The following is a 12,459-nucleotide window of genomic DNA, read 5'->3' as shown; positions in this document are numbered from 1 at the left end:
TTGAAAAATCTTGAGAAAGCTCGAAAAACATCGAGAACCTTCGGGGAAATCTTGTGAAATCTTGAGATACCTTGAATAATCTTGAAGTCTTGATAAACTTTGAAAAATTTTGAAAAATTCTGGGAAATCTTAAAAAAACACCGACAAAACTTGAAACTTCGAAAAACCTAGAGAAACCGCAAGATTTCTTGAGAAATTTCAAAGAAATTTTGAGAAATGTTAAGCAATTTTTAGAAATCTTGAGGAATATTGGGAAATCTTGTGACATCGTGAGGAACTTTGAGTTATCTTGAGAAATTTTGAGAAATCGTGAAAAATTTTCAAAAATATAAAAATTTCGAACCGGTATAGGTAGTCGAAATTTTCATTTCTCAAAAAATGGCCAAAAAATTCTCAAAAAATTCAAGGATGTAGATCTCGACGGGCTGTTTCCAAAAATATAGCCTGTTTATGGTCACGGACAGATATTTTAGAAATATTCGGAATGAAATTAGAATTTTTTTAAATTAAAAAAAAAATCGATATTTCGGGACTTGTTAAGATAAATCTGATTTTGGCAGTTGACATACCTTCCACAAACGAGAGGGTGGGTGGGCGGGGCTAGTACCTGTTAAGATAAGAGTGATTTTGGCAAATCATATACCCTTTAAAAAAAAGAGAGGGCGGGTGGGCGGGGCTAGTACCTGCTGATATAAGAACCTCAAGATTGTTTTACCGCAGAGGTTGCCTCCCGACGTTTTCGGGCCCCTCTTCGCTCTCAAGCCGGCCCTGTCGCGTAATTACCCGCAGCACTCGCGGCCAGCGCACGTAATAACAAACCTCTCGATTTTTCCCGCATTATGTAAGTCTCTTGGAGTGGGTCTTTTTTGCCGGCCGTCAGAGGCGTGTCGGCGTGGGCGCCCTTTGTACAGGGTCCGCTCCATTCATGATTTGTATGAGCGTCGCGAAAATCTCGCCGCTTTTGTAATTCTAATTAATTACATGCAAATACGTTACGTAAGTGACATGAAGTCATCTGACGTGGAACAAAGGCCCCAACCACCTGCGGCTGATCTCATTTATACCGAGCGTTCGTCATGGGCATCACGCCTTCGGCGCGCATTTAATTGAAACGTTTTCGAATTCCGCGCGACTCCATCGATCATCCGCTAGGAAAAAACAACAAAATATTGTGGGTGGTGCCTAATTGCTGTTATTAGTCGGATAAAATATCTGCACCTGTGGTCGTTTGCATTTTAATAAGGACTTAGTCACCGGTGATTTATATTTGTTTTGTGCGGGATTTCGAAAACGCGGATTCTCGGACGGTCAGACGCTCGACGGATTCTTGAATAATAATTTCGCGAATAAATTAATAAATAAATAAAGATTCGACGAAAAGTTTGTGAAACGCGACAGCCGGGGGGCGGAAAGGTCGGAGCTTTTGACATTTGGAGTTGGAGGTGGTTCGGGAAGGTTAGAACGGGGTGACCTAGTTCGGGTTTATTACCAGGTCCTGCACTTTATGGGAGCCGGGTAGACGAAAAAAATTGATGAGACGTGAAGTCTAGGCTGGAATTGTGGTACTTTATTCTATTGTGTTTTAAATTAAATCACTTAGAGGGAATTGCTTCCTGTTACATTATCTACGAATAAAAATGCTAACAATAGGATCCGATCACGGGAGGAATTAATAAACCACAGACTGAATTAAAATACGGCGACGATTGATCTCTTCAAGGAGCTTACGAAACCTTGGCTCGCCGGATACGTAGTGTTGAAAATGCAATTTTAACACTCATTTTAAGTTTTTCTATTTTTGTTGCCGCCACGGACATAAATTAAATAATTCAGTTTTCCAACTTTCTCTTTTTCAGTTTTTCAGTGTCCTGATTTTCTATTTTTTTATCAAACTTTTAGATTTTCTGATTTTTTATTTCTTCACTTTTTGATTTGCAATTTTTCCAGTTTACATTTTAAACATGTACTAATAATAATTTGAACATTTTTTCACATTTTCGGAATTTTTCCACTTTTTAATTACTGGATTTTCAAACTTCTTCATTTGTTCGACTTTCGTTTAAAAAGGCAACAATGAAAAAATGAAATATGTAAAATCAAAATTTTGAAAATTTCAAAAATTGAATAAGGAAAAATTATAAAATTGCAACACCGAAAAAGCTGAAATTAGAGAATCATAATAGTAGAAAAATACAAAAAAAGCAACTAAAATCAAAGTTTAACGTTATGTTTACTTTTTGGATTATTTTATGAAAAAAAATCGAAAAAAATTGAAACAAATATTAACACGTTTCGTCAAAATGTATATGGACAATTATACGACAAGGGAAATCTACATTTTTGCATTCTACAGCTTGCCAAGCGCCAGAACGCATAAAGCTTTTTAGTTTTCATTTTAAATATGTAATAATAAAAAAAATCACTTTTTTATTTAAAAATATTTCAATTTTTCAATTACTGGATTTTCATTAAAACTTTTCTATTTTTCGCTTTTTAGTTTACCAATTTTTCAATTTTTCAAAAAAAAATGAAAAATTTGCAAAATTTGTAAAATTGAAACACGAAAATAAAAAAACGAAAACGGAAATCAAGAATTTTAAAAATTGAAGAAAGGAAAATTGAAAAATCGAAAGATTAAAAACTGGGAAACTCAAAAATCGATAAGTACAAAACTGAAAAAACGAAAATCGGGTACATAATCGAAAATCCAAAAATTGCAAAATTTTTCCATTTTCAGTTATTGGATTTTAGAACTTTTTCATTCATTCGATTTTTAATTTTTCAGTTTTCGATTTTTCAATGCTACCGTTTTCGTTTTTTAGTTTACCAATTTTTCAATTTTTCCAACGAAAAAAAAAACGAAAAGTTTACAAAATTTGTAGAAACTGAAACACGAAAATGAAAAAACGAAAACTGGAAATCAAGAATTTGAAAAATTGAAGAAAGGGAAATTGAGAAAACGAAAGATTAAAAACTGGTATACTCAAAAATCCATAAGTACAAAACTGAAAAAACGAAAATCGGGTACATAAGCGAACATCCAAAAAGTGCAAAATTTTTCCATTTTCAGTTATTGGATTTTAGAACTTTTTCATTCATTCGATTTTTAATTTTTCAGTTTTTCGATTTTTCAATGCTACCGTTTTCTTTTTTTAGTTTACCAATTTTTCAATTTTTCCAATAAAAAAAACGAAAAGTTTACAAAATTTGTAGAAATTGAAACACGAAAATGAAAAAACGAAAACTGGACATCAAGAATTTGAAAAATTGAAGAAAGGGTAATTGAGAAATTGAAAGATTAAAAACTGGGAAACTCAAAAATCCATAAATACAAAACTGAAAAAACGAAAATCCAAAAATTGCAAAATTTTTCCATTTTTCACTTTTTCAATCATTCGAGTTTTAATTTTTCAGTTTTTCGATTTTTCAATGCTACCGTTTTCGATTTTCCAATTTTTTGAGTTTTCCAGTTTTTCGATTCGATTCGTTTTTTCTTTTTTCCAATTTTTCGATTCATTTATTTTTTCGATTAAGTTTTACGATTTTTGATTTTTCGATTATATCGAAATATAAAATGAAGTCTATGCAAAAACTAAATATTGGAAATTTAGAATTTAAAAAATTGAAGAAACGAAAACGTGAAAATTTGAAAAACTTAAAATTGGAAGATCAAGGAAAAATTATAAAATTGAAAAGAACATTGAAAAAATAAAAGAAATGAAAAACGAAAATCGAGAAAATGCAAATAAAAAATCGGGAAAATGGAAAATTAAAATCAAGAACTTGAAAAATTGAAAAATCTAAAAATTAAAAACTGAGAAACTGAGAAATCTAAAAATGCAAAATCGAAAAACGGAAATATATATGTATTGTTAAATAAAAATATTTAAAATTAAAGAAATTGGATAATGGGAAATCCAAAAATTGCAAAATGGGAAATCCAAAAATTGCAAAACTGAAGAATTCAAAATGAAAAATCGGGGAACTGAAAAATCGAAGTTTGAAAATTTGAAAAATTAAATAAAGGAAAAATTATAAAATCTATAGGAACATTAAAAAATAAAGGAAATGAAACAACTAAAAACTGTTGTGTGAAATGAACAACATGAAAATAAAAAAAACGGGAAAATGAAAAATAAAAATAAAGAACTTGAAAAATTGAGGAAACGAAAAATTGAAAAACTGAGAAACTGAGAAATCGAAAAAATCAAAAACTGAAAAATTTAGAAGTCGAGAAATTAAAAAAAAAAATCGAAAAATTTTTGAAAAAAATATTGACATGTCGTTTCGTCAATGATTTTGTATCGTATGGACATTAATTATAGGACAAATTTTTCACTTTTTCATTTAAAAATTTTTCCATTTTTAAATTATCGGATTTTAAAACTTTTCTACTTTTTGATTTCCAGTTTTCTAATTTTCAATTTTTTGAAATTATATTTTTAAATCGAGATATTTCAGATTCAAGAAATCGAAAAATCGGATAATCTAAAATCCAAAAATTGCAAAATTGAAAAATTTTAAAATGGAAAATCGAGGAATTGAAAAATCAAAGATTGAAAATTTAAAAAATTGAATGAAGAAAAATTATAAAATCGAGAAAATAAAAATAAAATTTAATTAAGAACTTGAAATATTGAGGAAACGAAAATTGAAAAATCGAAAGACTAGAAACTGGGAAATAAAAATCGAAAAATTCAAAACCGAAAAACGAAATATAATAATGGGAAATTCAAAAATTGCAGAACTGAAAAATGTTAAAAATGAAAAATCGAGGAATTGTAAATTCTCAGATTGAAAATTTTGGAAAACTGAATACCGGAAAAAAAAAGTCTAAAGCAACATTGAAAAATAAAGCAAATGAAAAAACGAAAAAATGTTACATCATACCGAGAAAATGAAATTTAAAAAATCGCTAAATCAAAAAAAGGAAAATAGAAAAAATATATAAAATTGATAGGAACATTGAAAAAATAAAAGAAATGAAACAACAAAAAGTTGGTGTATAAAATCAAGAAAATTAAAATTAAAAAATCGGGAAAATTAAAAATTGAGAAACAGAAATCGAAAAATGAAAAACTGAAAAATTTGGAAGTCGAGAAATTGAAAAATCGAAAAAATTTTTAGAAATTTGTAAAATTGAAACACGAAAATGAAAAAACGAAAATTGGAAATGAAGAATTTGAAAAATTGAAGAAAGGAAAATTGCAAAATCGAAAAATTAAAAACTGGGAAAACAATTACAAATGGAAAATTGAGGAATTGAAAAATCAAAGATTGAAAATTTTTACAATTTTTCCATTTTTCAGTTATTGGATTTTAGAACTTTTTCGTTCACTCAATTTTTAATTTTTCAGTTTTTCCATCTTTCAAAGTTACCCTTTTTGAGTTTTCCAATTTTTCGATTAGATTCGTTTTTTCTTTTTTCTAATTTTTCGATTCAGTTACTTTTTCCATTAAGTTTCTCGATTTTTGATTTTATATATTGGAAAATTTCTAACTTATAAAATTAAATAAACGAAACATTGAAAAAATGAAATTGAGGAATTTCAAAATCGGAAAATAGGATAATTGAGAAATCTAAAAATTGCAAAATCGAAAAACTTAAAATTGGGAGAAAAATTGAGGAAACGAAAAATTGAAAAATCTAAAAAAGAAAATATCTATTATTAAATCAAAATATTTAAAATTAAGGACATCGGAAATTCGGATAATGGGAAATCCAAAAATTGCAAAACTCGAAGATTGAAATTTTGAAAAATCAAGGATTGAAAATTTTAATAAAGGAAAAACTATAAAATCGAAAGTAACATTAAAAAAATAAATCAAATGAACCAACGAAAAATTGTTGTATAAAATAGAAAAAATGAAAATTAGAAAATCGGGAAAATGAAAAATAAAAATCAAGAACTTGAAAAACTGAGGAAACGAAAAATTGAAAAATCTAAAACTCGAAAATTTAGAAGTCGAAAAATTAAAAAATTGAAAAATTGGCTCGTATACGACAAATTTTTCACTTTTTCATCTAAAAATTTTTCCATTTTTAAATTATTGTATTTTAAAACTTTTCAATTTTTTGATTTTCAGTTTTCCAATTTTCAATTTTTTGAAATACATATGTATTTTTAAATCGAGATATTTAAGATTCAAGAAAGCGAAAAATCGGATAATCTAAAATCCAAAAATTGTAAAACTGGAAAATTTTAAAATGGAAAATCGAGGAATTGAAAAATCAGAGATTGAAAATTTAAAAAATTGAATAAAGAAAAATTATAAAATCTAGAAAATAAAAATTAAACAATCCGAAAAATGAAAACTTGAAAAATTGAGGAAACGAAAATAGAAAAATCGAAAGGAAATAAAAATCGAAAAATTCAAAACCGAAAAACGAAATATGTATTGTTAAATCGAAATATTTAATATTAAAGAAATCGGAAAACCGGATAATGGGAAATTCAAAAATTGTAGAACCGAAAAATTTAAAAAAATGAAAAATCGAGGAATTGTAAATTCTCAGATTGAAAATTTTGGAAAATTGAATGAAGGAAAAATTATAAAATCTAAAGAAACATTGAAAAATAAAGCAAATGAAAAAACGAAAAATTGTTACATCATACCGATAAAATGAAATTTAAAAAACCGCTAAATCAAAAAAAGGAAAATAGAAAAAAATTATAAAATCGATGGGAACATTAAAAAAATACAAGAAATGAAACAACGAAAACTTGTTGTATAAAATCGAGAAAATTAAAATTAAAAAATCAGGAAAATGAAAAATAAAAGTGAAGAACTTGAAAAATTGACAAACTGAGAAATCGAAAAGTGAAAAATTGAAAAATTTGGAAGTCGAGAAATTGAAAAATCGAAAAAATTTTGAAAAAAATATTGACACGTTGCTAAAGCTAAAATGCATAAAGTTTTCGAGTTTTCATTTTAAATATGTAATAATACAAATTTTTCTATTAAAAATGAAAATTGAAACATCGGGAAAATGAAAAATAAAATTCAAGAACTTGAAAAATTGAGGAAACGAAAATTGAAAAACATAAAAATGAAAAACTGAGAAACTGAGAAATCGAAAAATGAAAAATCTACATTTTCGCATTCTACGGCTTGCCAAAGCCAAAAAGCATAAAGTTTTCTAGTTTTCATTTTAGATAGAGTATGTAATAATAAAATATTTTCACTTTTTCATTTAAAAATTTTTCCATTTTTCAATGACTGGATTCTAAAACTTTTCTATTTTTCGATTTTTAAATTTTTCAATTCTTTCAATAAAAAAATGTAAAAACTGCATAAATGTAAAACTGAAACACCAACATCAAAAAACGAAAACTTTGAAAAATCTAAAAATTGAAAAAAGGAAAATTGGAAAATCGAAAGATTAAAAATTGGAAAACTTAAAGTGAAAAGTGCACAATCGAAAAAAGGATATACGAAATATTTAAAATTAAAGAAATCGGAAAATCAGATAATGGCAAATCCAAAAATTGCAAAATTGAAAAATTGAAAATCGAGGAATTAAAAAATCAAAAATCGAAAATTTGTAGAAATGAATAAAGGAGAAATTATAAAATCGAAAGGAATATTGAAAAAATGAGGTCGAGAAATTGAAAAATCAAAAAATTTTTTAAAAAAATATTGACACGTTTCGTAAATAACGTTGGCATTTTCTCATACTAATAATCTCACAATAATGGGAAATTCACGTTTTCGCATTCTGCGGCTTCCAAACGCCAAAAAGCATAAAATTTTGTAGTTTTCTTTTAAATATGTACTAATAATTTTTAAAATTTGTCACTTTTTCATTTAAAAATTTATTACGTTTTTCAATTGTTCGATTTTTAATTTTTCAATTTTTCAACTTTTCGAAAAAAAATGGAAAGTTAGTAAAATTGAAAAATCAAAAATGAACATTGAAAATGAAAAACGAAAGTTGAAAAACCGAGAAAACGAAATATTGAAAATTACAGAGATCGAAAAATCGGATAATTGGAAATCCAAAATTGCAAAATTGAAAAATTTTAAAATAGAAAATCGAGGAATTGAAAAATCAAAGATTGAAAATTAAAAAAATTGAATAAAGAAAAATGATTAAAACGAGAAAATAGAAATTAAACAATCCGAAAAATGAAAAATAATATTAAATCAAGAACTTGAAAAATTGAGGAAACGAAAATTGAAAAATCGAAAGACTAAAAACTGGGAAATAAAAATCGAAAAATTCAAAACCGAAAAACGAAATATGTGTTGTTAAATCGAAATATTTAATATTAAAGAAATCGGAAAACCGGATAATGGGAAATTCAAAAATTGCAGAACTGAAAAATTTAAAAAATGGAAAATTGAGAAATTGAAAAATCAAAGATTGAAAATTTGAAAAATTGAATAAACGAAAAAATATAAAATCGAAAGGGACATGGAAAAAATAAAGCAAATGAAAAAACGAAAAATTGCTATATAAAATGGAGAAAATGAAAATGAAAAAAATCGGGAAAATGAAAAATAAAAATCAAGAATTTGAAAAATTGACAAATGGAAAACTGAGTAACTGAGAAATTGAAAAATGAAAAATTCAAGAATTTGGATGCAGATAATTATGGGAAATCTACATTTTCGCATTCTACAGCTTGCAAACCTCAAAAAGCATAGTTTTCTAGTTTTCATTTTAAATATGTAGGGTAATATGTAATAAACATTTTTCTCTTATTCATTTGAAAATTTTTCCTTTTTTCAATTATTGGATTTTAAAACTTTTCTATTTTCGATTTTCGGTTTTTCAATTTTTCCATTTTTTGAATAAAAAAAAAATGGAAAAACTGCAAAATTGAAACACCAAATGAAAAACGAAAAGGTACAAAACGAAAACTTTGAAAAATCCAAAAAATGGAAATCAAGAAAAATTTTGAAGAAGCGAAAATTGAAAAATCCAAAAATTAAAAATTGGGAAACTTAAAAATCGAAAAGTGTAGAATCGAAAAAACGAAATGTGTATTGTTAAATCTAAATATTTATAATTGAAGAAATCCAAAAAGTTCAAAATTGAAAATTTTAAAAATGCAAAATTGAGGAATTGAAAATCAAAGTTTGAAAATATCAATAATGGAAAAATTGTAAAATCGAAAGGTTCATTGAAAAAATAAAGGAAACGAAACACCAAAAATTGTGATATAAAATCGACAAAATGAAAACTAAAAAATCGGGAACATGAAAAAAAAATCAATACTTCAAAATTAAAAATTTTTGAAAAATATATGTAGTATATGGACAATTATACGACAAAGCTTATTTCCAAAGTATTCGCTTTCGTAGTTTGGAAATAAACTTCATAAATATTGCAATCCCGACGATAATCACGGGAAATTCACATTTTCGCATTCTGCCGCTTTCCAAACGCCAAAAAACATACAATTTTGTAGTTTTCTTTTAAATATGTACTAATAATTTTTAAAATTTGTCACTTTTTCATTTACAAATTTTTACGTTTTTCAATTGTTCGATTTTTAATTTTTCAATTTTTCAACTTTTCAAAAAAAAAAATGGAAAAACAGTAAAATTGAAAAATCAAAAATGAACATTGTCATATCGAAAAATTTTGTAGTTTAATAATAATAATAGTAATAATAATTTTCGGGAAAATGGAGTGCGCCATTGTCGTCAAACATAGGAATAAATGTTGAAAGTCTTGGGAAAATTTTGGAAAAAAATTCAAAAATTTACAAGAATGGAACACATAACCGCACTTCAAATTAAAAGCTTTGCCAGGCATGACCGCAGAAACCTGTTATTTTCTACAATTGTCAGCAATTAAAATAATCATCCAATAATTAAATTTGCGTTCATTAGTCGTTTTATTTATTTTTTTTTAATTTTAAAAGCGGAAATTATGTAATCGAGTTATGGTCTCACAGTTCGTTGAAAACGAAACCGCCCATTTCCGTTTGTCTGAAAAATCAAAACTATCGAACCGATTTCTTTGACATCTAAAATATAAATACGTCTAGTTTGATGTGGTTCGGGTGCAACTGCACTAAATCCAAAAATGGAAGTTTTCAGACTCGTAAACACGCTGTAAAACTGTAATTAATAGTTGCTTCCGATTTTTAGTCGCTTTTGGTCGCTTATTTACAAAATTCCGCCAGATATAGCGGTTTTTAATTTAAAATCTCGTTAAGTGGTGTCTTTTTTAGAATTTGCGTCTTACTTCCCGAATTGGTTTGATGTCGCGTGACGTCAGCAGCGATTTTTTGGATTTTTTCAATTCAAGTACGAATTTCTCCAGTTGTATAACTGGCTAATAAATAAAATTAATAAAACATTCATCAGTTATCTGTTACACATATGTTTAATAAGCGCGATTTGAATAAAATATGTATCTACGTAGGCTCGTACAAAAAACCCATAAAAACGTTTTGCTCTTTCAAGAGCAGTGTAACTTTTGACGGTTCTGCTCCACCGACAAACAGATTTAGCACTTAAAACCGCCTGGTCTTAAACGAATCTAAATTTCCATCTGTACCAGCAAAACCACAACAATTTTAATTACTGAGTACATTTCTCGAACGCCTCACTTCCTCATGTAAATAAATGACGGAATTTCTGCCCCCGAATCCGACCCATCGCGCCCACCTCCACCCAAAACCACGTACCCTTGAACCGCTCTCGAAACTTCTCGGAAACCAGACCACCGATTTGCACAATTTAATTAATTTTAATGCACACCCTCGCGGGATTAGCCGCCTTTGCGCGCGGAAAAGTCCGGATGGGTCTGGTGGGCTTGATGGGTGAATCCGATCACCTCTCCATACCAGGATGTTGATGTCACGTCGATCCGACGCTCGACGCATGCATTATTTAATCAGGCAATTTGTTGCAACAATTGCTCTTGAATACTTTGACATTTAGATGATTATACAATTAAAGGAGAACGGTGGTTTCCCTGGAATTGGGGGAGTTACCTTGGGCGGGCGGCGGCGGCTCACTGCACTCGCATGCTGGGGGCTGCTGGGGCGGTTTGACAGCGGCGAAAGCTCAGGATCGACTAGCACGTGGCGGAGAGCGTGCGGGTCACACAGTTGCGCTTTACTTGCAGATTGTGAGGAAACTGATTTGAGGAGTTGAGTGCGACAGCGGCGCCCTGAACTCCCACCAGGGCAAGGTACGAGAGGTTCGTAATTGGTGCGATGGAGATGTGGGGAAAAGGGAAATGAGGAGGTTGCGTGGACGATAACGCGGAATGGAGGCTTTAAGGGCTGGTTTTCCGAAATCCCGAAAAGGATCTGTGGAAAGGGCAATCTTATTATGAAAATGTCCACAACAAAAACGAAACAATTTTTTGGAAATATTAGAAACGGAAAAATCCGGAGAAGTCTTCGATGATTCAATTTTCCCAGTAACAGCGACTTCAATAAACCTGTATTTGCATTATTATCTGCTTCATACATATACATATATCTTTTGAACAAGTACGTAAAACCGGAGATAGATAAATATGGAAAAGAAGAAACGGAGCAGGACCGGGGTCTGAAAATTTTCGAGGCCTCTTTTTTGTGGAAAATAAATTAAAAAATTGGTCACACTCAGAGCGGTAACCTGATGTCTGTCAGGTCAGTTCAGGTCAGGTCAGTTACTCACTAATATCTGTGGATTGAAACACTTTGAACATGTTCGCTACGCTCGCCTTTTACAACTTGATTTTTTGCTAACTATACATATTACCTTGACCCGCAGATCTCACTAATTATTATAATAGGAAAACTAATTAGTTTTGGTGACCATTCATTCGTAAATGTTTTTCTGATATCAAATTAATTAAAAAAAAAAACATTCAGAATGCGAGTGCAGCGAGCACCATTTTTAGGTATTGATTGAAAATTATTCGTCAGTTTCCTGGAAAGCCAAATTATTATTATTAATGAGACATTTTTTAGCGTCTGGAGAAAGTGAATCTTGAAAAGGTTTGTGAGTTCTAAAGTCGGAAAATCCCCACGTCTAGAATGTGAGCGCAGCGAGCACGTTCAGGTTTTATTAAAAAATTGATCTAGTCATAAAATTCCAAGGAAAAACATTTCGAGTCACCGTGTATTAAGCAGTTATAAAAACTATGAATGATTAAGTCACAATTTTGCTTATATTAGATGGAATTTGTTCGGCATAATTTTGAGGTGACGTCATCATTTTTTGGGAGGGGGTAAACGGATAAATTTTGATCAACGATTTATCGTGCTTAGGATAAACTTAAAATTAAATTGATTTACCGTTTCGATTTTTTAATATTTTTCGATTTTTAAAAATTTTTGATTTTTCGCTTTCTTGATGTTTTGAATTCTTGGTTTTCGATTTTTCGACTTCCCACTTTTTAAATTTTTACAATTTTTGGTTTCCCGTTTTTTCAAAATTTTTCGATTTTTTAAATATTAGACTCGATTTGATTATTGCCCGATGCTGTTTCGATTCATC

The 12,459-nt window shown here is 28.9% G+C and overlaps 1 protein-coding gene across 1 annotated transcript in view; it reads right to left on the bottom strand.

Moving 5' to 3' along the window:
• Positions 1-11,116, bottom strand: part of LOC135140877 (DAN domain family member 5-like) — a 53,221-nt gene extending 42,105 nt beyond the window's left edge. The window contains exon 1 of the mRNA XM_064071605.1: positions 10,959-11,116. The gene's annotated coding sequence lies outside the window, so the exon portion shown is untranslated. The remainder of the gene's footprint in view (positions 1-10,958) is intronic.
• Positions 11,117-12,459: the final 1,343 nt, after the last annotated feature.

The sequence above is a fragment of the Zophobas morio genome, unplaced genomic scaffold (genome assembly GCF_036711695.1).
Source record: "Zophobas morio isolate AGI-343-1 ecotype UQ-CSIRO unplaced genomic scaffold, CSIRO_AGI_Zmor_V1 ptg000041l, whole genome shotgun sequence".
Classification (NCBI taxonomy): Eukaryota; Metazoa; Arthropoda; class Insecta; order Coleoptera; family Tenebrionidae; genus Zophobas; species Zophobas morio.
Note: the sequence above shows the minus strand (reverse complement) of the source record. Positions and strands in the feature narration are given on the sequence as shown.